The sequence below is a fragment of the Bos taurus genome, chromosome 6, assembly GCF_002263795.3.
Source record: "Bos taurus isolate L1 Dominette 01449 registration number 42190680 breed Hereford chromosome 6, ARS-UCD2.0, whole genome shotgun sequence".
Taxonomy (NCBI): Eukaryota; Metazoa; Chordata; class Mammalia; order Artiodactyla; family Bovidae; genus Bos; species Bos taurus.
Genome location: NC_037333.1, coordinates 104,622,605 through 104,649,059, shown reverse-complemented (window position 1 = coordinate 104,649,059; position 26,455 = coordinate 104,622,605). Strand labels below are relative to the sequence as shown.

Below are 26,455 nucleotides of genomic sequence, written 5' to 3'. Positions count from 1 at the left end.
AACCTCAAGAAACAGCAAAAACCTATCCTGTTCTCAACCTTTTCCTCTTCAATCCCTCTGCCACAGCTTTCTCTTGCAATTCCATTTTAAAACAGGTCTAGGACCCTTAACCTCAAGAAACAGCAAAAACCTATCCTGTTCTCAACCTTTTCCTCTTCAATCCCTCTGCCACAGCTTTCTCTTTCCATCTCATGGTCTCCATGCTCACACTTTAACCTCAGGGCTTCCCTTGTAGCTCAGTTGGTAAAGAATCTGCCTACAATGCAGGAGACCTGGGTTCAATTCCTGGGTTGGGAAGATTTCCTTCCTGGGGAAGGAAATGGCAACTCACGCCAGTATTCTTGCCTGGAGAATCCCATGGACTGTAGCCTGCCAGGCTCCTCTGTCCATGGGATCACAAGAGTTGGACACGACTTAGTGACTAAACCACCAACCACCACCACCATCACCACCAAACACATCCTTCTGGCTCCCCCAAACTGCACTGAGGTAGCTTTGCTGGAGCACACCCTCCAATCCCAAAGCTCGGTCCACTCCCGGCCTATTTGACCCTCTTGTTTGCTCGCTGACACTCAGAGTATAACCCTGCTCCACGTGCATGGAGGGAGCCCCTGCGTCTTCCAGGCCCTGGACTCTACTTCATAGGTCACAGTTCTTCTTCACTCTGCTCGAGTGCAGCTATTGTGTGGCCCTGTGAGGAGGGTCTTCTCACTTCTGTAAGCTACATGTCTTCAATCCCTTCCAGAATTCTTTACATGAAATGCACTTGGGGCTGCTGGTCATACTTATTACTTTCTGAATGCAGGAATTTATTGGCCTCAAAAATCAAATGTGGTTCCGAGAATGGACTCAACGCTCTGTGTCAACAGGAGGTGGAGAGCAGGCAGAACCTTCACCTACACTCTTTCAGCCTCTGGGCTTTTAGTAATGCCACCTAAGAGGGTGTTCGGGCTTCCCAGGGGGGCTCAGTGGTAAAGAACCCGCCTGCCAATGCAGGAGACATAAGAGACATGGGTTCGATCCCTGGATCGGGACGATCCCCTGGAGGAGGGTATGACAACCCACTCCAGTATTCTTGCCTAGAGAACCCCACGGACAGAGGAGCCTGGCAGGCTACAGTCCATGGCGTCACAAAGAGTCGGACATGACTGAGAGACTGAGCAAAGCACAGCAGCAAGAGGGTGTTCACTTTCAAGTCACCGAGTCAAACTGACTTACCATCAACTACAATTATTTTTTTCATGAAGACCTATGTCTTCACTATATTCATATTTCCCCCCTAGCCTCTTGCCATTTGCCATTCTGATCATTCTGCCACTAAAGACATCTGTTAACTAAAAATTATCAGTTTAAAAAACAGAATGAATATTGGGCTGAAAAAGCAGCACAGAGTTACAGACCCCTCCCAGTGGACAGCCAGCTCAATGAGCCACAGACATCCTTGCAATCCAAATATTCAGTCCATTTAAAAAAATGTTTCCTTCAGACTTCCCTGGTGGCCCAGAGGTTAAGACTCCGAGCTTCCATTGCAGGTGACACAGGTCTCATCCCTGCTCAGGGAACTAAGATCCCACATGCTGTGTGGCACAGCCAAAAATAAATAAATCAATAACAACACAACACTGTAAATCAACTATCCTCCAATAAAATTTTAAAAAATTAAAAAAACTGTTTCATCCACAAAAGCAACACAGTGAGATCTGCTAACTACCCTGTGAAATCAGATCTCCTCACCTGCAAGTGATTCAAAAGTGCACAACAAGACCGGGGGCTGGGTGGGGGTAGGGGTGGTGCTCCGGGAATGTACTGGTTCATTATCACTACTTTCTTTTCTGTGGGCTTGGAAACCTCCCTTTTATTTGTTTTCAGTGAACAGGTTAAGAGCAGGTACGGGGCAAGCACATCAAGGAGGGAGGTAATGAGGCAGAAGGGAGGAGGGGAGGTGGGCGGACAGAGGGGGAGTCCCGACGCCGGGCTGACGCGGCTTCGCACTGCTTTTCAGACCCCAACCCAAGCCCGGCTGGTCTGGAGGCTGCGTGCAGAGTGTGTGTGTGGAGATGGCACGTATCTTGCTCTCTCTCCACACCCTCTCTGCGGGGTAATGCAAAGCATGAACTCCAGAGTCACACAGACCTGTGTTCAGATCCCGGCGCCATCCCTGACGACCGGAACTCACTTAACTTCTCTGAGCTTTAACCTCTGATTTGTAAACTTGAGACAGTAACTCTGAAGGTGACACAAGCCTTCAATGAAACGTCGACAGTCTGACACTGTATCTGGCACAGAGCAGGTGCTCAGGTGTATTAGGTCCCGCACCTTCCCCCGCCCCGACTCCCCTTCATCACTGTCTGGGTTCTTACCCATGAGGCCAGGTCTGCCTGGACGGGGGGCTGTGCTGGGTCAGCAGATGGAAAGGCAGACAGAGGAACCTGGGCCGTGCTAAAGGGCTGTGACCTTTAAGGTCATTCACAAGATTGTATTGCTGAGGAGAGCAGAGAGCTATGGAGTCAGACAAAGAAAAGAAACTGGATTTGGCACCAATCCAGCACACGTGGAGGACAGGTGGTGGCAACACCAGTAGCTAGTATTTATTGACTGCTTACTACATGTCAGGCACTGTTCTAGGAGCCTTATGTATATCTAACAATGAAGGCGGGAGGAGAAGGGGACAACAGAGGATGAGGTGGTTGGATGGCATCACCGACTCAATGGACATGAGTTTGAGTGAACTCTGGGAGTTGGTGATGGACAGGGAAGCCTGGTGTGCTGCAGCCCACGGGGTCACAAAGAGTCAGACACGACTGAGCAACTGAACTGAACTGAAGTGAACTTATTTACGACTGAGCGACTGAACTGAACTGAAGTGAACTTATTTAACTCTGCTGATGACCACATGAGCTAGGTACTGTTACTACCCTCTATGAAAAGAAGCTGAGGCCCAGAGGGGTTATTTCACTGCCAAAGGCCCCACAGTGAGTCTGTGACTTATCACGATTTGGACCCAGAGGGTCTGGCTGCAGAGCCCAACTTAAACTGCCACGGTGGCAACGGGAGGCCCCCATGGGTACTGAGGTTAGGAGCAGAGAGTGGAGAGAGGAGTGGCAAGGACCCCCTGACACAGATTCAACCCCAGGGTGGCGGGGCACCTGGAAGGCCTTCTCAAAAGCAGCTTGGAAACAAGTCCCGCCCTCCCTCAGGCACAACCAGCTCCTATAAAGGGCTGGCTGTGGACAAGCGCTCTGCTGCCCACTGTACTTGGGTGCCTCCAAAGTGGAGTGCACCTCGCAGTGGCCTAACTTCTGAGCAGGGAGTGAACCTCATACACACCCACCCACACCCACACCCACAATCTACATGGCATTTACAAAGCCCACCCTGGATCCCAACGTAGGCTCCTACACTAAGTTCAAGACTGTTCGTTCCACCAGAGCTGGAACGGGTGCTGTCTCTTCAGCTGTGCATCAGAGGATGTGGCTGGTTTGAGTTTTTAAGAGCCACAATGAGAGCAAAAATGCTTCTTAGATGCTAGACTCACAGTCAGTGAGGCAGAACTCTTCTTGTTGCAAGAGGCCCCAGGAAACCACCGAGGAGAGAGCAGCAATGCCCTCCCACCCTCACTGGGGCCTGCACGTGCAGACTGGACAACAGGCACTGATGAAATCAGCGTCTCTTCCCTGCCAAGCACACGGAGCTAACTCCTGCCAGGTCGGTATCTATGAGATGCGCCTTGAGGTTGTAGGCAGCTCCGTCATCCCACTCACTCTCCTTTGCATCTTCTCTCCACTCTGTGGTCAAAGAAATTAACTGCGGCCCCAGTGCCCACCTCCATGGCTGATGAGGGGGCCTCCAACTGCACATCTCTGGACCAGGTCTTGACACACTGGCCTTGAGTGTGAGGGAGGGTCCCCCTCCTCCCTTCCATCCACCTATCAAACACTAACTGGGAAGTCATTCCTCTACTTAAAATTTACCTACAACCTCTCTGACCTTGACAAGTAATAAACAATGTGTGCGTGCTCAGTTGCTAAGTAGTCTCCAACTCTTTGCGACCCCATGGGCTGTAGCCCACCAGGGTCCTCTGTCCATGGGGTGGGTTGCCATGCCCTCCTCCAGGGGATCTTCCCAACCAAGGGATCGAACCCAGTCTCCCACATTGAAGGTGGATTCTTTACTGTCTGAGCTGCCAGGGAAGCCCAGGAATACTGGAGTGGGTTCAGTTCAGTTCAGTCACTCAGTCAAGTCTGACTCTTTGCGACCCCATGGACTGCAGCACGCCAGGTTTCCCTGTCCATCACCAACTCCCGGAGCTTGCTCAAACTCATGTCCATCGAGTCAGTGATGCCATTCAACCATCTCATCTTCTGTTATCACCTTCTCCTCCTCCCTTCAATGTTTCCCAGAATCAGGGTCTTTTCCAATGAGTTAGTTCTTTGCATCAGGTGGCCAAAGTATTGGAGCTTTAGCATCAGTCCTTCCAATGAGTATTCAGGGTTGATTTCCTTTAAGATTGGCTGGTTTGATCTCCTTGTTGTCCAAGGGACTCTCAAGAGTCTTCTCCAACACCACAGTTCAAAAGCATCAGTTCTTCGGCACTCAGCTTTCTTTATGGTCCAACTCTCACATCCATACAGGACTACTGGAAAAACCATAGCTTTGACCAGATAGACCTTTGTCGGCAAAGTAATGTCTCTGATTTTTAACATGCTGTCTAGGTTGGTCATAGCTTTTCTTCCAAGGAGCAAGCGTCTTTTAATTTCATGGCTGCAGTCACCACCTGCAGTGATTTTGGAGCCCAAGAAAATAAAGTCTGTCATTGTTTCCATAGTTTATCCATCTATTTGCCATGAAGTAATGAGACTGGATGCTATGATCCTAGTTTTCTGAATGTTGAGCTTCAAGCCAGCTTTTTCACTCTCCTCTTTCACTTTCATCAAGAGGCTCTTTAGTTCCTCTTTGTTTTTTTGCAATGTGGTGCAATCTCTGTTTCCAACTGGAGTGGGTAGCCTAATCCCTTCTCCAGAGGAATCTTCCCGACCCAGGAATCGAACTGGTGTCTCCTGCATTGCAGGTGGATTCTTTACCCGCTAAGCTACCAGGGAAGCCCGGGAAGCCCTTACATAGTACTTAGTCCATGCCAAGAAGAGTCCCAAGGGCTTTGTCCAGATGACTCCATTCGTCCCCGGTACAGCCCTCCAGGGGAGGCACCTTCATTAGCTCCCTTTATTGGGGGGGGGAGCTCACCGACTGGCTCAAGGTTTCGTTAGCAGACGACAGCGCAGGATCTGAAGCCAGGGCGTCTACTGCACAGCCTGAACTCCTAATGTTTCCTTGCTCGTATTGTTCTTCAGAACCTTGACAAGATGGGTGAAGGGGAAAATGGTCCATCTATATTTGAGTTCCTCAAAATAAAATCTCAGCTCTATCTTTAACATTCCAATTTGAGTTACGTTTTATAGGAGGGAGTTACAGTATCTTTCATTTCATAAGTGGGCTTCCAGAAAGAATCGTGAATTTCAAAGGTACAGGTCTCGCTTTCAGGGGGCACGGATGCCTTTGAGACACTAACCAAAGCTACGTGTCTGATCTGTTCCCTTAAGAAAATGAATTTTCCCACAGACACAAAAGAAAACTTCCTGCCCACCGTTCTGAGCTTTAGAGGCTCTTGGCTCACTGGAGCTCAGGTTAAAACGTAATTCAACAAACAAACAGACAAACACAGGAGGGCACAACTTTTCTGTAAACCTCTTGTGCGTAATAAAGCACTTTCAGCTGGACACCTGGGGGCAGCTGCCGGCCGTCCATCAGCAGAGTCTGTCTGCATGGTGGTAACTGGAACCCGGGAGGGTGGGGGGCGGCAGGGGCATGAGGCCTCCAGGCATCAGGGAGAGACCGAGTGCACTGTCATAACCACTCACACGCTGTATGCCTCACAGCGTGGAGCAAAGGCCAGATGAAGAGAAGCACTGACTGAGCACGGCCACCGTCAGATGATCACTGTCATCATCAGTGCTTACCGTTGGCTACGCTGCTGCACAGATGATCTCATTTAATTCTCCTAACACATGAGAAAACGGAAACTGAAGCACAGAGCTGTTAAGTAACTTGCCCAAGGTCACACAGCAAGCACGCTGAAAAGCCAAGGTCCGTTACTTCAAAACAGGTTCCACGGCCTGTGATCTATGTCTCCAAGCTTAGGCTTTTCGAGCTAAAAAATGTGAGCTGAACATCCAAACCAAGGAAGAGTTACCAGCGTCTTTCGAAACCTCCCACACACCGAGCTCATTAAAAGAAAAGCCATCGGTTTTATTTATCAGCTCCTCCAAAAGTCCTTTCTACATGTCTTTTAAATTCTTCCAGTCACAGCAGAAAATACCAAGCAAATAAACACATTTATACCCCATCGTAGTACATGCCACATCTCAGGAATATGTTCCCTCTCTTCTGTTGTAAAGAATTAAAAGAATTATGTCGTGTTTGTTTCAGATTCCCAAAGTCTGGCAAGGATCCTAACTCAACAAGTGTCTGTAGAACAAGTGAGGCATCTTATTAAGAATTTGTCCTTCTGAAATAAACATTAAGGAAGGAACAGCTGCATCTATAACAGGTGGTTATGATGCATTAAAAAGTGGGTTTTTTTTTTAACATAGATTTTTCTCACACTGATTTTGCAGATGTGTTAGTACACTCTGAAGGCACACACTCTCTGTAACAGGCCATGATTTAGGAGCCAGTTGATAATCAGCAGCAACTCCTTTCCTCCTAAGGGGAACCAATTCTATCCAACCAGTTCCAGCCAAAGGGAGACTCCTATCACTAAGGTTAAACACATACACTCCAAAATACAAACTCTCCAAAGACTGACTGCTGCCCTAGTGACATTTTAAAAAAATGATCTTTATTTCGTAAAAATATCAACTATGAGGAGAGACTATGTTTGTGAAGATGGCAAAGATTAGCACGTACACCTACACGTGTGGGGAAACCACAAATAAAACCGACATGTCACAGCTTCTCCCAATCTCATTCTCCTGGGATCCTTGCCCTGGGTAGAAATTATGAGCTGGGAACAGCATAAAACCTCACTTATTTGCAAACCAAGGTCAAGAGTCAACACAGACTCGCTCTCTAAACTCTGTACCCAGAGCAGCAAGCGCACGTCCCGTCCACTAGGTGGTGCTCTCTACCACACTGTGCCTCACGAACAGTACAGTATATCAAAATGACAACAGCCTGGTTTTAAGATGATTTGTCTCTTGAGGATATACATTTGGTTTAAGTTTCCACTGCAACGTTAAAGTTCTTAAGATAGGTCATGCAGATCAATTGCTCCTGTAATCTGAAACTCAAAAGAGCAAGTAATATCTAAACAAGGGGAGGGGGCGGCCCTGAGCTTATAAGGTTCTCTAAAAGCCAGGAGACAGTCAGCCTGGCTACCTCTAATCTCATCATCAAAACTGTTACCTTGTCCAGTTTCTGCTTCACATCAGCAGGGAGAACAGCGAAATCAACTGTGGGCGGTACAAAGGGAAAACATACATTCAACTTCCATACCAATAATTTACACTCAACAGAAAACACTGCTTGATGACATTTGAACCCGCAAAGTGTAAGTGCTTTGCTCTATTAAAACACATCCCCCCCCACCTTTATTAGTGAAAACAAAAGTAAAGGAATCAATGTGCGTTTTATCACGAAGCTCTGCGAAAGACGGCTTGGTAACAAGATACACAATGTCGCCTCCAATGTCATCTTTCAACTGAGCGAGTGGGAGTGAAATGCAGAGCATGCCGGCCTCGAGCAAGAACACAAATGTCCAAATTCCAAGCAAAACCCAGGGCCTGGTTTCATCACTCCCAATCCTCCTAAAAATACAGATTCTTTTCCCTCATCATGGTCTTCTTTGGAGTAAATAAGACATAAAACTTAAAGTGAAAAAAAGGCAAAAATATTTTTTCAAGGAATAAGATACAAAACATTCTAACAATCTCTTTGCTTGAAAAAAAAAAAAATAAAATTGAGTTGTTTTCAGGATTTGAAAAAACTGTAGCAGATTAGCTAACTGTTAAGTTTTATAAAACGGGGACAAGCCTGATAAAAATTGATTATTAAACTTAAATGTTCAAAATAGCAGACAATACGTAAGTTTCTAACATTGGGCTGGCCAAAAAGTTCATTAAGGTTTTTCCATAACATGTTATGGAAAAATCTGAATGAATTTTTTGGCCAACTCAATACAACATTTGCTAGAGAAAAATCTGTGTGTAATAATAACTAGAAAAATAATGGTTAGATCCTGAGCTGTATATATAGATTTTGATTTTGAGAATCAAATTATACCTTTTCAGTCTACTTTTAAGATTTATTTACTGTTTTATACTCAGACACCTAAACATTTAAAAGCTATACTTGAGTTTTATATTGAGAACTCAGTTGAAAGTTTTAAAAGTAAAACAAGTATATATAATTTAAATTCCTTTTAAACAGTTTTTCAGATCATTAGGTAAAGCATTTGAAACACTATGCAGAAAGAATTTTCCATTCTTATCCTAGCAACAAGTTTCAGTTAAAATCACATATCAATTTGTAAGCAATAAAATTGTCATCAAAATGTAATACTAACCATTCCCCACCCAAACACATACACTTTTAAGGGATATATATAGTAGTGCATCAAAGAAAGGAAAGCAAAAATGTCTATATGTAATAGGTGCTAAAGTGATATCTTTTTACACTTATTGTACCATTACATTAAAAAATGGACAAATTTCCCCAAGAATTTGTATGAACAACTAAAAAATATTATAAAATGCCAATATGCAATTGTGAAGTTAATGTAATCAAATCTTAGACTAAGGTTTTTATATTTTATTTGTATTTATACTGCATATTGTGATATATCTCAATAATTAAAAGAACTAAAATATTTTCCCGCCTTTCAAAATTAGGAATCTCCATATACACTAAAATTTAATGCTTCTTTTGTAAAAATTAGTTTAAAGTTTCCTGGCAAGTATGTACGCACTTTGTGTTTTAAACAAAAATACATATGTAGTGTTGGTGCCCATAATTGGAGGGGGACATTTTGGGGACTCCCAAACAATCAGTATGGTTCTTAAACAAGAAAAAAACCCAAAATTTCATACATATTGAAGAATTCATATTTAGGCCTTATTTTCAATTATAGCCAGTCTTTATTCTAGAGCCACATAATAACCATTCTTCTCCCTGAAAATGAGTTTTCAGAGACAACATTATTAAATGTTACATCTGACTTTAATAGAGTTTCCCAATTTGCTTTTGCATGTTTATTATCAAACTCCAATCATGACTTTCCCAAACTTATTTATACTTTCACACAAGCTTCCAAAGTTTTCCCAACTTAAATAAAAGCCCACAAAAACTGTGGGAAATGTTTTGCTTGAAAGATAAAAGGCAATTGGTTCAAATGTACATTTGCAGTAATCAGTGTTTACTTTCATTGCTCAAACATTCAGCTTAGGGCACTTTCAATATCTTCATTCAACTTAACTTTTTTGTCTCGTAAAAAAAAGTGGGGGAGGGAAAGTAGTTTCCTTTCCTCTTATTTTGCTCTCAAAATATAAACTCATTTAATGCAAAGCATTCCTGAATCAGGCACGTTTTATACTAAAAGCATATCTAGTCCCAACAGCATTTATATTACATACGAAACACTATTTCTCTCAAAACTTGTCTGAATATTTTATAAGTCTAATTTCACCTTTCTTAATAAAGTGAAGACATTTTACTATGTAAGACCTTCTTAAAAATTTTTAGTAAATGAAAATACCAAAAGAATGGATACTACAATACTAAAGTCAAAGGAAGATAAGTATTAATTCATTTACTTGGAAAGGTGAAGCGTTTTTCTTTAAGTGTCCCTACTATAGATTTTGCACTATATTTATTAAAATATGACAAATCTTTAACCTGGGAACAATTTACCAGTTAACATTATCTATTGAAAGAGGAAGTCTACTTTGGATAAGTAAAACACTGGAAACTATTTGTGCTGCCCTTGTTTAAAGTTGCTCAGAAAACTGGGCTATGTACTTTTAAAAATAATCATTAAAAAGAGCCTAAAGAGTAACTGTGATACAGTTAATCCACAAGCCATTGAGGCCACTTAATTCTAGAGACAGAAGTCTGTCTCTCAAGGGGGGATCTAAGACATCCATACAGTAATACACATTAAAGGTAATGAAACTATAAAGACATACTTCCCAATAGAATGAACATATTTTAAAGTCTGTATGACCGGCAATAGAAAAGTTTTGATTTTTTTTTTTAACCGTTAAAAAAAAATATCCAGACAAGAGAATCTGGTTTTGAAGTATGTCACACCTCAGTTCCCCAACCACGAATCCCAGTTCATTTTTTAAAATGAGGTCTATTTCCTGTAATTTTAGATATTTTAGAGTACAATTATTTTACATTTTTATGATGCCTTTGGGGTATCATTACAAATATTTTTATACGTTTAAACTTAGGAAAGTAAAATTAAGTAATAGCTTCTCTTAAAGGGAGCTGTCAACTCTCTCCTGAACAAAAATCTTTGTTTTAAAGCAATCTAGAGATTTATATCCCCAGTAACCATAGAAATTAATCTTAAGCTTTAGGGGAAAAAAAAACTGCATAAAATGCTCTTTAATTAAAATCAGAGCTCTGCTCTTAGAAATAAGGACCCTCTTTTAAAAGGAAAGAACTTTCCACAGAGTAGAATTGTTTTTACTCAAGGTGGCACTCTTTGTGATAAATTAATCAAACATGTTTAACTGACTCATGAATCTGTGTGCACAGAAAATTAAACACTTTGTTGGAAAGGAAAGGATTTGCCGAAAACTTTCAGCTAAGAAGAGAAAGTGAAACACATAGGATCCAAACAGTATTTGTAGATTATCTAAGTGTGAGCAGGAAAAGAGACAGCAGAGCAAAAGAATTTAACAATAACAATTAGGAGAATCACTCAGAGCGGAACTCAACTTTGTTTTCATAAGGAAACTGAAAGTATCATTTATGGTGCCTTAATATGAAGATCTGTCAACACATCATAACTCAAATTTCACTCTTGTGAGCACGATCACTTTCTATTTCACACGTGCTAAAATAGAGACGCGTTCTGAATTCTGCTTATCACACACAACCAAGAAGTTTCTTTCAGTTTTAGAAACCAGTCAGGGGTGCCTCGGGGAGTCGGCAATGCTCTTCCAAGCACTTTCTTCCTGAGTGGTCTGAAAGAATGCGTGCGTTTGAGGATGGGAAAGGCAAACTCCTCAAACATTTTTAAAGCGTCAGAGTTTTCAAGGCTTATGAAATTCAGGTTTTGATGAAGGCTGTGCACAACCAAATCTGATTAACTTTCATGAGATTTACATTTTATAGTTTCGGGTTTTTCTCTGTATAATGAATCATTTTAAAAGCTAAGCCACATTGTTTCCATTACATTTTTAAAAATCCACCCATTTGGACTTTTCTAAAAAAGAAGACAAAGACAAAAAAGGATCAGAGCTTCATATAGAATCAGGAAACAAAGATACTGATTATCATGTCAAAAAATAAACATTAAATACTTGTAAAGTGCTCATACAGTATATTGTAAATCCTAAGTAAAGTCCAAACTACAAATGTTTCTGCTTTTAGACAACCGAAGTCTTTGAAGAGGCCTGAAATAGGTGTTTTTCTGCATGAGTTTCGGCACTGCTAAGAATGCTAAACATTTATCACCATCTTCTCTAAGCAAACCCACTTTTTGGAAAAGACACAGGCATTTCCTCTCTGCACTGTCCACGGCTAATTTCAGGGTCCTACAAAGAAAAACTTTCCCAAGCATTTAAGGGAATCAAGACCTCTTGGCGTATGTAGTAAGCTGCAAAACAGGACAGAAAAAGATGAGGAAATGTAAATGATTTGACACCACAGTGTGCTCACCTTGGTTGTTCCAAAAACTATCCCAACAACAACAACAACAACAACAACAAATGTGTTTTTGCAGGAGGTGGAGGGGGAGATGACAGGAGTCAAGAATTTGAGTTCAGATACTAGAAAATGACACATCTTATTATCTTCGTATCTTCGCTACAGGCTGGATACTTCCCTAGCAATTACGCCCCAACTTAACAAGACATATTATATGTCAGTGAGCTGAAGCACTTTTACTTCAATCTGTAATAATCAACATTAATAGAAAGAGTCTGAGTGAACTCCGGGAGTTGGTGATGGACAGGGAGGCCTGGCATGCTGCGATTTATGGGGTCGCAAAGAGTCGGACACAACTGAGCGACTGAACTGAACTGAAAACATCTATTCTAAGGCATCAATAGGAGATGATATTTATAATGGTTTAAACATTATATCAAAGCATGATGCCGTTTTGAAGCTTTTACAACTTGATGTTGAGTAAAAACAAAATACCAACATTCTATTAGAAGCATACTTGGAATAACTTCATTCCCCTCCAATATCAACCTTATACCTGCAAGAACTGATGAAAGATAAAAGAGCCCCATTTTCCTGGAAAACAGAGGAACTGGAAAGAGGTTCATGGGCTTTCAGCCATTCGCTATTTGCATATTTTTAACTCTTCTCCTTCTTGTTCACAAACATCAAGGTAAATACATACTCTTTCCTTGTACCCCCTTAACCCCATAACCCATGGTGGCTTGTTTAGGACTTTATCCAACAGGCAAAGCCTTCCCCTGGGGTCAGGTGCTGGAGGCCGGGGAGTTGCTCTGAGAGCTCCGTAACATACACGAGAGTGCACTGAGGCGACAGTGCAAACACTAGGAAGCAGAGGTGATTCCAGTCACAGTGGTAAGACAGCGTTTGGACGGCATCTGGGCTCACAGTGTGCCCCTGGTCCAGTCCTTTCTTTACGCTTCCATTTCCTCACTTGTATTTCACATGAAGGGGCTGCATTCCCTGATCCCGAAGGTCTATTTGAGCTCCAAAAACTTCATGACTTCTTGCATTTGACTGAAAGCTGAACAGCACATTTTCAAGTGATTTTTCCTATTCAAACTGTGCTTACTTTACAAAGAAATAATTCAGCATTTATTTCTGATTTCCTACTACAGGGCTTCCCTAGTAGCTCAGATGGTAAAGAATCTGCCCGCAATGCGGGAGACCTGGGTTCGATCCCTGGGTTGGGAAGATACCCTGGAGGAGGGAATGGCAACCCACTCCAGTCTTCTTGCCTGGAGAATCCCATGGACCCAGGAGTCTGGCGGGCTACAGTCCATGGGGTCGCCAAGAGTCAGACACAGCTGAGCAACTAAGCGCAGCACAGCACTACAGGACAGAGCATAGTCCGTATTTTCACATATCTCATTTCATCTTTACAGAAGTCTTCTAATAGTACCACCTTTACAATTTTAGAGGTAACAAAACTGAGGCTCTGATATACTAGAGCTGGCCAAATTAGATCCGCCCAGTTAACTATCCACACTCTTGCCATACATCCTGGGATCTCCCCCAATGTGGTAAAAGTGATAAATAAAGTGATGTGATGAAGTGGTAACAGTACGTGGAAGCATCCACTGAGGGTTAACACTCAAGTCCTGTGTATGTCTGTAACACTGTGCTGGGCACCAGACAAGATATACACAGGGAGAAAGGATGTCCCTGTCCCCGTGGGCCTTACCTTACAGAGTCAAACCATAGAGCTCTATGCCCATCATTGTAAAAGGCCATTAAAAACACTACTAAGTGTTAGTCAGTCGTGTCCGACTCTTTCTGACCCCATGGATTGTGGCCCTGCCAGGCTCCTCCGTCCATGGGATTCTCCCGGCAAAAATACTGGAGTGGGTAGCCATTCTCTTCTCCAGGGGATCTTCCTGACCCAGGGATCGAACCCAGGTCTCCCGCATTGCAGGCAGATTCTTTACCATCTATACGTCATGCAAAGGGGAAAAGGAAAGAGCCTAGTAGATTAGAAAAACAGGGAGAGTGATCTTTTTTTCTATAAAAGGGAGAAGATGGAAGATTTGATTGGGTCTCCGGAAGAGCCAGGTAAAATGTCTCTCTCTGCCCCCGGCCCTCTTGGCAAGCTCTGCAGATAAGTCTAACGGACAAGCAGGCTAAGAACCAGCAACGAAGAGGGGGCACTGGTGAGCAGAGTCTGCACGCAGACTGCCTGGATCCAATACTGGCTCTGACAGTCACCATGGGGAGGCTCTGCCCAGATTACTTAACCTATCTTTGCCTCAGTTTCTCCTTTTGTAAAAATGGGAAAAATAATAGTATTAGTACACACCACACATATATGAGAGTGAAATGCGTTATTTTTTGCTCAGAAAAGAACCTGGCATATGAGAAGGACTATGCAAAGACTTGGAGAAGGAAATGGCACCCTACTCCAGTGTTCTTGCCTGGAGAATCCCAGGGATGGGGGAGCCTGGTGGGCTGCCGTCTATGGGGTCGCAGAGAGTCGGACACGACTGAAGCAACTTAGTAGTAGTAATAGTATGCAAAAAAGGCCTTTAATGCCCAGTGAAGGAACTTCTGGAACCCAACAGGGTTAAGATTCTCCCATACTGCCAAGGCAAATTAGCTTGTATCTGAGAGGACCTAATAACGCCTGGAAGAACCAAGACACAGAAATGAATTCCATAAAACCAGCAATTGAGTCAGCACAGGGCTGTGGCGGTTTCTGAGGACTGAGGTAGGGTCTGCCATCCTAGATACCAGACCGAGAAGGCTGGCAAGGGGAGTGGATGATCACAGATGTGCAAGTGGACCACTCACTGCCCTGGCGCCCCCTCAGGCTCCCCAGAGCCACGGGAGCCACAAGGTCGACAAGACCCCTCCAACCCCCGCCCCCAGTACCTGCCCCAGAAGGACAGCTCAGAGAGGCTTTCGGAGGGCGTGACCTCTGATTTAGCTCCCAGGGGCTCAGGCCGAATTCCCGGGATTACTGCACAATATGCCAATAAAGAGCACAGACTTCCAGTTTCTAAGATGTTTATAATGAACCATCAGTGCAGAAAAACTGGGGCACCGCAGGGGATGAGTAGGACTAAGGAAAACCAGAAAAAGCTACATCGCCGTTCAACTCACGCAGTGTTGGCCAACCAGCCCCCGGACCTATGAAGGGCATCTTATGATTCAGAAACATCAACCGGTGTCAAGACACCCATCACACACTCACTAGTGTCCATACAGCGCTCCACACCAGGCATGGTTTGATTCTACAGATGTTAGCTCACTTAACTCTCCTTAATCTATGAGGTGAAGAGTAGTATTATCCCTATTTTACACATGAGGAAAAGGAGGGGGGCAGCAAGGTTGAACACTGTGCCCATGGTCACTTGGCTAATAGCATAACAAGATTAAAACCTGGGTAATGTGGCTCCAGAACCTTTGCTCTTAACTAACATCTATACTCCCTATTTGTTAGAATTTGTAAGATCTGTCAATCAGAAATGAACACCAGCCCTCAGAATCACCCTGTCATAGATAGCTTCCTGAGATACATCTATTATACCTAGAACAAAATGTGTATTGTGCCTGCTGAGTTAAACGAAGACTAACTTTATCTTCTAAGACACAAGAGCATAAGGAGACAACATGGTGTGGTCTGAACTGAACTAATGCTATGGTCAGGAAAAACTACTCCTAGGTGTTCACATCTGAGGGTCTATGCTGCTGCCAAGTCACTTCAGTCGTGTCCGACTCTGTGCGACCCCATAGATGGCAGCCCACCAGGCTCCGCCATCCCTGGGATTCTCCAGGCAAGAGTGCTAGAGTGGGGTGCCATTTCCTTCTCCAATGCATGAAAGTGAAAAGTGAAAGTGAAGTCGCTCAGTCATGTCCGACTCTGTGCGACCCCACAGATGGCAGCCCACCAGGCTCCTCCATCCATGGGATTCTCCAGGCAAGAGTACTGGAGTGGGGTGCCATCGCCTTCTCCCTGAGGGTCTATGGTATGTGTCAAAGAGAGGTGTGATCACTAGTTGCTGTAAATGAACAGATGTCTTCTACTAATTAAAATAAGTCACATAAAACTTCAGTAACAATATGAACTGGGAAAATCCAACTCAATCACTCTTTTCTATAAAAGGAAAAATCTTGTTCCATAGAACCTCATATTGTTTTCACCACATAAATTTACAACTCATTTATATATGTCTTCCCTAAATTTGCAAGCTTTTTTAGAATGATTTTTCTCTGGAGGGAAGCACTTCTGGGTTTGGGGGGGTGGGGCAAAAAGCAAATAGATCTGAAGCCACTTTTCAACTTCTCTGCAAAATAATACTGGAAAATAAACCCATTAACAGCAATAAACCCCAAATAATGAATGATACTATTACTGCCAATATATCGGAAAGGTCTCCCTACTAGACTTGCTCTATTCTGAAGCACTTAATCTCATCCTTTTTTTGGGGTGTGGGGGGTGGGGAGTGGGCAGTATCTTCGGTCCCCAGTACAGGGACTGACACAGTCCCGGTATCACACAGACATCTAGTAAATTGCTAAATAAATGTAAGCTTATGTGTCTGGACTATTTAAATCACTGGCCCAATCCATTATCAAAGACTTCCTAGCCTTTCCAAGAAAAATAGTTCTGTGATAGCAGCTCACTGGTACATGATGCTGTTGTTAGGACGAAACAATCAGGTAATACACAGTCAGTCAGAACATTTAGGAAGGATACTAAGAACAACTTGTTCATATCCATACAGGTATAGATTAGTACTCCACAATATGCGGCAAATAGCAAAACAGCTTAAGTTTAAAGAAAAAGATCTATGTTTCACACCAGATGGAAAAAAAAGGAGAGAGAAAAAGATAATGGTCAATCAGAAACACAAAGCGCTGGAAAGACTGCGAGACGTCCTTCTCTGAAGGCCTTTAAGAAAAGACACTCATCAAAGGGCTTCAGGTTATTTTTGCAAAAGACAGAAAGCTCACCAAGGCACCTTATTCCAGCTCTAGAATTCCTTGGCTATTGCAAATGTGGCAAAGTAGACAACTAGGCCGAACAGGCAAATGAGGGGAACAAAAGGTGCCACTTCTTGGCAGGAGAATAACAATTTGAGGCTATCATGAACTTACATACAACAAACATCTAAAAAATTAATCCCAGAGCCTAACAAACTTTCCTTAAGAGATCTGTTCTTTTAAATTAAAAACAGTAGCTTTATTAATGCTCAACCCATTGCGAATTTGAAACACAACTCTAAGCCATACCTTGTGGACTGGAAAGCCATAATTGTAATGTGGAATGAGACCAACTGAAATCAGTATAAGAAATTTGAAGTAAGTAAATACTTTTCTTCCCCTCCTAGGGGGGTTAGTACGAAACGTATGAAATTACAGTAGTAAGAAATTATTAATTTTAAATTATAAAGTGGAATCGAAGACTTTAAAATATTCATAGATTTTTTTCAAAGAAGTTTGGAAGCAAAGAAAGCCATACCATGCCTTAGGAAAGCTCACCTTTCAGAAAAACAGCATTTAATTTGCCCTGCTGCTTGACTATGTTACACACAAAGCCACAGCAACATGGATCCCACCAAGACATGCACTGATTATAAAGTGTGGTGTTTTCAAGTTCACAGGTATTAAACTGACTGGCTTCTCCACAAACATGCATTATTTAATAGCTAATCCCATTTAATTATTAAACCTGAACCAGGTAAGAACAGGAACTGTGTCAAGTTACCTGTATACCACAAGACTCTGGCAGAGAGAGTTAGGAACATTTCAACAATCACTGGGCAAAGAATCACTAGCAGTAGAATGTTACCTTCAAGTCAGAAGAACTAACTAGTGGGCACTCAAAAATGTTTGCTAATGAAAGAATAAAGGAATGTTCGTTCGATAGGGGAAATTGCTTTTCAAATTTTTTTCCAAATAAAATGACTGCTGATTAAAATAGCAGTTACTTGTGGATTCCACCCCATTGCCCACATTCCAGATGGGTCACTCCCCCTGCCATTAGGATTCGAGCCACGGGGATGAGGGTGGGGCAGCTGTATGTGACTTAACACAGCACAAGCCCCAGAGACTGTCAATGAGCCTGACCTTGGTGGGATTTTAAACTGGGGTTTTCCAACCCTTGGCATTTGAAAAAAAAATTTGCCTCTTCAACTACATTTTAAACTCCTTTTTTTAATAATCTTATTCTCTGCTAATCATGGAGTGGGTGAAATAAGTAAAATAAAAAGAAAATAAAATCAACTCATCATCACCTAGAAATACAAACTCTTTTGCCACTTTGACATATGATCCATTTTATACACAAATTTCCTTTACGTAAGGAATCATATTATATATGCAATCTTATATTCTACTGATTTCCAATGACACTACAAGTAAGCACTTTACCACATAGTTAAAAAATCTTCTAAAAATTACTTCGATGACTATATAACATTTCATTGTTTAAATTTACCATAATCTATTTCTCTACCACTGGATAACTGAACTGCTCCTTCTGATTTTCCACAGGATAAATTATGCTGTAAAGAACATCTTTCTGCTAAACCATACCAGGCTATTTTTGTACAGTGAATCTTTATCTGATTTTGTAATTCCTTAAGACAAAGTCTTAAAAGAGGAACCGTGAGCTTGACAGTTACAAAATCTTTTAAAATCTTGAGGGATCTTGCCAAATGGCTTCCCAGACAGGGAAAGGAGTTACTGGCCTCACGTGGCACCCCAGCCTAGGCTAGGCACACAGCAGTCCTCCAGCAGGCCTGCCGGGACTCCCCTCCCTCGGTCCCCTTGTTCAGAACGACTGCCTTTAGAACACTAAACAACACGTTTATCTTAATATCATTAAACCCGATTTCTTCTGCCTCAAGTCAGTGATCATTTTCTATATACAGGGCAAAATAAGACCTTGGTTTCCTCATCTAGAAACTACAGAGTCAAGACTAACCCATCTGTAAGGTGCTTGCTGAGCACCAACAATTCTTATTTTGCAGTTCTTATCTGTCCCTAGGCAGACACCATGTGTGTAGGTTCACGGGACACGAGAGAAGAATAAAACGTAACCTACTCACTTAAAGCTGTTCAGCTGTTGTTCAACCTTGTTTCTCTTGGAGCAAATCATGAACAATAACGCTGCAAATTGGAAATACTTATATACAATTGCCATACTGTTTTAGAAAAAGAAAGATAACATTCACTTCTGTTATTTAAATACATAACCTAGTTTTTGATTTTCAATTCAGGCTCCATAAAACAAGATGCCAACAGCTGGAAATTCTGATTCAAAATTATGACTTCACAGAAAACCAGATGCTATAGCAAAGATAAGGTTTCCTGGAGAAGTGTAGCATTTTAAGAGGCAATCGAAAATCTGTATTAGATTTTCTGCAGAAAAGCAGAAACCTCCAGGATACTAAGCATTAAGAATCTGCACATTAACAGAAAGGTGAAGCTGCCAATCTGCGGTTCTTATTTCTCAGCAGCAATATAGCCTATTTGCATGTTGCAGGCACACAGACCTCTATTGCCCTATAGGTGTAATATGCCTAAAAGCATCTCCCAGATACCTCAAAACCACTGCAGGTAAAAAGAAAACAAATGACAATTACTTTTTTTCTAAGCTTTGAAAATTACATTAGGATAAAAAGTACCCCAAAAAATTATTTCCATGGAGAATTCAAGCAGAACCTTATTACTTGAAGAACAGTAAAAGTTTCTTTTAACAACAGTGTAATTGGGAAAACGGAGAAAAAGGATTTAAGGTAAGTGGTATAATCATTGTTAGCAAGACAGCTACTGAGTCAAAAACTTTACTTGTAAAAGAACATTTTATTCTTGAAAATTAATAATGAGTTCCAAAGCATACAATACTATTCAGGAATAAAAACATTTTCCCTTTGTGTCTTTTCAAAGAAAATATAAAAGATGAGCAAGTTCAGATTTTACACAAAAATTTTACATGAAAAAAATTTTTTTTTTTTCTGGATCAGTGAGAAAATATATATTAAGTTCTTCTTGATAGGAGTTCTGAGTTGAGAAGATGGGGGCTGGTTCTTTGCCTCACGAATCCTGAAGCAATAGTCCACGTGGCAGACGGATGGATACTAGGAAACACAGGATGGACTTCTAAGGGGTATCAGGCACACATAATTTTAAGGAAGTCGATTTCTAGAGCTCGACATCTATGTATACTCTTTTCTGAAGCGACTCTTCCTGCGAACCTGTTGCTGATCCACATCCTGCTGGTCTACTTTCCCACAAGCCCTTCACAAGGACCTTTTCCGCTTCTTAAAGTCAGAGCTCCACCACACCTGAAGCTTATTATGGTGCATAGGCCTAGACATAAAAACTTCTAACAAAGGGACACTTAGAAATCCTGGGAATGACGTTTATGACTGAACAACAAACCCTTCCACAAGCTTGGGGGTTGGCGGGAGGGGACGGTTTCCAACATTCCCCACTCAACAAAATTAACAGAGGATCTAACTCAGTTTTCATCTGGCAGATCATATTTAAAAGTTTTGATGACAGTTTGGGCTTGTAACGCAGAGGAAGTTCAAACAACAGAGAGGAGTGGCAGTGCGAACACAAAACTCCTTCCATTCGTGTCTGTTATGTGTGCAAACAAGGTTTCCAAGGTTTCTCAGCTCTTATGTCATAAGAAATGAAAACTAAGAATGCAGTTGATATAGAATACTCTTATGATCTAGAAAAAAGTAACATTCATCTACTTGCACATAATCCAGTTTTTAAAAAAATCTGTTTCCTTAAGAGTCTTTTCATGTCAAATAACATATTTTTTTTGTTTTAATATATGCACATTGATAATAACTGCCAAAGTAACTAAACACAGAATAATTCAATACAATAATTCAACAGAGAACAATTACAGCCTTTTGGTTATCACTGGAAATACTTTAAAAATTAAATTTCTACTTGCATACCTATTTCTGTTGCAAAGAAGTAGAAGAGAATGAACAATAAAAGATTTCAGCAATAACCAAGGATAGGATATTATGTAGGGGAAATGAAATGGAGTTTATGAAGAAAAAGAAAGATTGTAAAATTTATGACTATAAAAAGGAATTTTTAGGGATTTCTTTTTCCAACAAATGATGGTGAGCATCATATACAGTATTTAGATTTCATGGGATACATTTAAAAGAGTGACCAAAAGTTTAACTTTAAAATGTCAAGTTTTATAGCATGCTGGAAATTATATCCTTTGCAACTATTTAAAGTTATAAAGAAAAAAAATGTAGATGTCAGCTTGAAATATATATACAAGGTTGCTTGGCTTTGTCCAAAATTCTTTTAAGGGACAAATAAACAAAAATATTTAAAGGTCATTGGTTTACGGTCGGTATGGTGAACATACTTAATTATAAATAATTAAAGTTTTGTTAAGTAAAAACAGGGACACTATGAGACAGAGACGCCCAGCCTAGACTGGGGCAAGGGGGAGAGGGTTTCTGCCATGAAAGGTAAGCCTCAAGAGGATAAGGGACTGTGTTTGTCTTATTTATTCTTATATTCCCAGAGTCTAGATTGAATGAGCAAAGGCGATGCTTGAACTAGGAAATAAATAAATTAGCCTGGCAAAGAGAGTGGGAGGAAAAGTGCTCGAGACAGAAGGAACAACACCTGTAAAGGTTATAAGGCCGAGGAGAACAGGAAATGTTCAAGGAATCAAGCTGTATCATGACAGGCTTTACAATCTATATTAGAGATTTTTTTTTTTTAAAGAGTATGTATAGAAAGGAAATATTTTAATCAGGTTTACTTTTAATATATTATTATCTCTCCAAAAAAAAAAAAAAACCTGTTGCTAATCAGTAAGAAGGGGGAACTCATTCATTCATCCATCAAATATTAACTGCATATCTGTTTTATGCCAGATATTTCATGCCAGATATTAAGCACTGAGGGTACAGGAGTAATCAGACAATGAAACCCTGAGAACTTGGAATTCATCAAGAAGTACTGAAGAGAGAAAAAAGACGAGCTAATCAGGAGAGGAAGAGAAAATACTTGCAAACCACATATCTGACAAAGGACTTGCATTCAGAACATATCAAGACCTCTCAATCTTCACACTAAGAAAACAAACAACTCAGTCATAAAATGAGCTCAAGACATGCACAGATTCCTCACTAAAGAAAGCAGATAGGCATATGAAAACTATTCCATATCATTAACTAGGGAAATGCAAATGAGTAGTGAAATATCACTACACACCTATTAAAAGTAGCTAAAATAAAAAATACTGACAATACTAAGTGCTGGTGAGGTTTACATGAACACCTAGACCTCCCACGCTTTGCCGGTGAGAATACAAAAATGTACAGCCACTGTGGGAAAGAAGTTAGCAGTTTATTATTTTTTTAAACAGCTTGTGTGCTCAGTTGCTAAGTCGTGTCTGATTCTTTGTGACCCCACAGACTACAGCCCACCAGGCTCAGACTCTGTCCATGAGATTTCCTACGCAAGAATACTGGAGTGGGTTGCCATTAAACAGCCTTACCAAGATATAATTCATATAGTATACAATTCACTCATTTAAACTGTGCTATTCAATGGTTTCTAGTATATCCACAAGTTGTGCAGCCATCACTTCAATCAATTTTAGAATGTTTTCATCACTCCAAAGATGCGATATCCATCAGCAGTCACTTCCCATATCTACCCAACCTCCCAGCCCCAGACAACCATACTACCTCCTGTCTCTACAGATACGTCTCTTCTGGACATTTCACAGAAATGGAATCATACAACAAGTGGTCCTTTGTGACTGGTTTCTTCCATTAAGCATATTCTCAAGGTTTATCCCTGTTGCAATAAGTATCAGTACATTTCTTTTTACTGCCAAATAATACTGACTGTATAGATATATCAGATTTTATTTACCCATTCCTCAAGTTGATGGACATTTGGGCTATTTTCACTTTTTCCTCATTATGAATAACACTGCTAAGAACATTTGTACACAGGCAGTTTTTTATAACATATAGTTATCATATGACCTAGCAGTCCCACTTCTGGCCATCTGCCCTAGAGAAACAAAAATTTATTCTCACACAAAAACCTATACACAAATATGCAGCAGCTCTATCATAATTGCCAAAAACAGGAAACAACCTCAATGTCCTCAAGAAGTGATGATCATGGTGCCTCCAGATACTGCTGCGCAGCAGTAAAGAAGGAGCTCTGAATAAACACACAGCTTAAAGGAATCTCAAAGGCTTTATATTAAGATTGAAGACTTTGTACTTGAGAAAAGAAGTCAGTATCAAAGGATTACATACTACATGATTCCATTTACATAAAATTCTCAAAAAACCAAAACTACAGCAAGAAAGGACCGGTTATGGCTGGACGGGGTTGGCTACAAAGGGATAACATGAGGGAGATTTTAGAGGTAATTGTTCTGTATTCTGACTAAAATGGTTATACCAAAAGAGAATACATATGTATGTATATATACATTTATGTTGGTAAAACATATATGCATATGTGTATTAAAATTCACAGAGCTGAACAGTTTAAAAGTCAAATTTATTGTATGTTAATATTAAACTAAAATTAAAAAAAGAAGCCAACTAGAAAGATACACAGACTCTCCTAGCACGTTATGCTCCAGTCCCCAAGGTAAGCACTGGTGGCTCAGACGCTAAAGCATCTGCCTGTAGTGCGGGAGACCCGGGTTCCATCCCTGGGTTGGGAAGATCCCCTGGAGAAGGAAAAGGCAGCCCACTCCAGTACTCTTGCCTGGAAAATTCCGTGGACTGAGGAGCCTGGTAGGCTACAGTCCACGGGGTTGCAAAGAGTCAGACACGACTGAGCGACTTCACTTCACTTCACTTCCTGTTATCAGCCACCATGCCAGAGAGCCGACCACAGAACAAACAACTTTGGCCATCCAAACACAGATACAGAAGTCCAAATGGGGGGTGTTTTTAATTTAAATACTAGCTGGCCTCCCATGACTGCTTGGGAGAATTATGAGTTATCATCAAGTAAATGTGTCACAGCTGCCATGCCTTCTAGACTATAACATGTAGAAATGCTCAAGTGAAAAGCACCTGCTTCTAGGACTTTCAACTTGGGGGTCAAATCCCAAACCACTGTTGTCTTTGTTTTTGTTTTCTGTACGTTCATGGTGTCTTAAGAGTCTGTCATTTGGGTCTCTCCATTCCCCACTGATGCGACTCTGGAAGAAAACTGCCTCTTCTGACTACACGTTCTCATCTCTTTTATGCTACGTAGCCTGTATTTCCCTTTAGATCATCCCAAACATAGCCTCCAAATTCGGTAAAAATCCTAGAGGTTTTGGTGTTGCAGTCAGAAACAAACGTCACTTTAATTATGTAGGTTATATAGGCTTCTCTGGTGGCTCAAATGGTAAAGAATCTGCCAGCAATGCAGGAGACCTGGGTTTGATCCCTGGGTTGGGAAGATTCCCTGGAGGAGGGCATGGTAACCCACTCCATTATTCTTGTCTGGAGAATCTCCATGAACAGAGGAGCCTGGTGGGCTACAGTCTGTGGAGTCACAAAGAGTCAGACACAACTGAGCGACTAAGTACAGCACAGCACATAAAGAAAATTAATTATTTTGAAACAAAGACTAAGCCCAACACTTCAGGAGACCAGAAATATCAGGCCATTCTGAAGTCAAAACAAAGAAGCTGGTTTGTAACAAAAACTGAATTAAATTTGGGAGTCAAAAGATCCCAGTTTGAACGATCTTGGCTCTGCTTACAATTGCTGCTGCTGCTGCTAAGTCGCTTCAGTTGTGTCCGACTCTGTGCGACCCCAGAGACAGCAGCCCACCAGGCTTCGCCGTCCCTGGGATTCTCCAGGCAAGAACACTGGAGTGGGTTGCCATTTCCTTCTCCAATGCATGAAAGTCAAAAGTGAAAGTAAAGTCGTTCAGTCATATCCGACTCTTAGCGATCCCATGGACTGCAAGCCTACCAGGCTCAGAGTCTAAACAGATAATAAACAATAAATATAATAAATATATTAAAAATAACATATAAAAATAAGTTTGTCAATAAAGTATATTACTTGTTCAGTCACTGAGTAGTGCCCAACTCATTTGCGACCCCATGGACTGCAGCATGCCAGGCTCCTCTGTCCATGGGATTTTCCAGGCAAGAATACTGGAGTGGGTTGCCATTTCCTTCTCCAGGGGATCTTCCCGATCCAGGGATCAAACCCTTGTCTCCTGCACTGGCAGGCAAATTCTTTACCCCTGAGCCACCTGGGAAGCCCCAGTAAAGTATATCAGATGGTGATGAGTGTTATGGGGAAAAACAAGAAAAAGTAGAGTAAAGGAAGGGAAATCTAGGTAGAGTGTGAGGGAACAGGTGAATTATAATTTTTAAATAGAGGGGTTAAGATGGCCTCACTGACAAGATGACATATAGGACATGCTTAAGGGAGGGGAGCTAAGAGTTCTCCTGACAGATACTCTGGGGGAAAGCATTACAAGTAGAGCAAACAAGTACAAAGCCCCTAAGACAGGAGTAGGACAGGAGCAGACCTAGCATTTGCATGAAAAGCAAGGACACCGAGGGTCTACTGGACCTCTGAGCAAGCACGTCAAGTAGGCAGTAGAATGTAGTGTTTGAGGAGAAGTTTGAGCTGGAAATCAAAATTTAGAAGTTAGTAGAATTCAAAAACAGATATGCATTGTTCTTCGAGCAAACATTTAATGAGTCAACTATGTGCCAGGAGGAGTGGGAGAGGGAGAGAGGCAGAGAAACTCACCTCACAAAATGCTCTGCAATTCAACCCCGGCTTAACCAGAGCGATGAGGGAGGCCAAGAAGAAAGAAACTTAGGGCGAATTCCCAGTCACGGTTTTTAGAAGACATTAGTCAAAGAAAGATTTAGTGAAAAATGTAAGAAATATTAAATCTGATTCCTAATCTACAAGATGAACTGGAGGGCTGTGCTTAACACCTCAAATTCTCGCTGTGAAGTCATTACTAACATTCTTTTCATTGAGTTGTCATTGAGAAACTCCTGTATATGAGTCTGAAAATGAATCAGAGGTACCTTACTTTGCAATAGTTTCAAAGAGGGAACTTCATTTGCCCAGCCCATGTTAATACAGATGCTGTAGCTCCCTGTACTTACCAAGCATGATCAAGGCCCTTATAAGACGGTGTTTTGTTCCACACAGTTACTCCTAAAAATGGATATTTCATCCCTAACATGGGCTGAATATAAATCTCAAAAGAAATCTTAGGGAGGACAGCATAATTTTGATGCAATCCTAGCAGCAATTTATATGAATAGGTTATGCATCAAAAGTTTGCAAGTTTAGATACGTCGCTTGGGTACACAAGACAGGCTATAAGTGTCCATCTGAACCCCTGTGGTAGGTGAATCAACAGTCCCCCTAAATCTGAGTGATGGGGTTCATCGGGTCACTTGTGTACTGAAATATCTTAAATATGGGACTAAAATGTGTACCAATAACAAACAACATTC

At 41.5% G+C, this 26,455-nt stretch overlaps 1 protein-coding gene across 3 annotated transcripts in view; it reads right to left on the bottom strand.

The window, feature by feature from the left end:
- STX18 (syntaxin 18) overlaps positions 1-26,455 on the bottom strand; it is a 118,405-nt gene that overhangs the window by 56,688 nt on the left and 35,262 nt on the right. Inside the window, exon 1 of one of the 3 annotated variants that reach the window (XM_059887641.1) lies at positions 17,455-17,550. The gene's annotated coding sequence lies outside the window, so the exon portion shown is untranslated. 3 annotated transcript variants of the gene reach the window in all.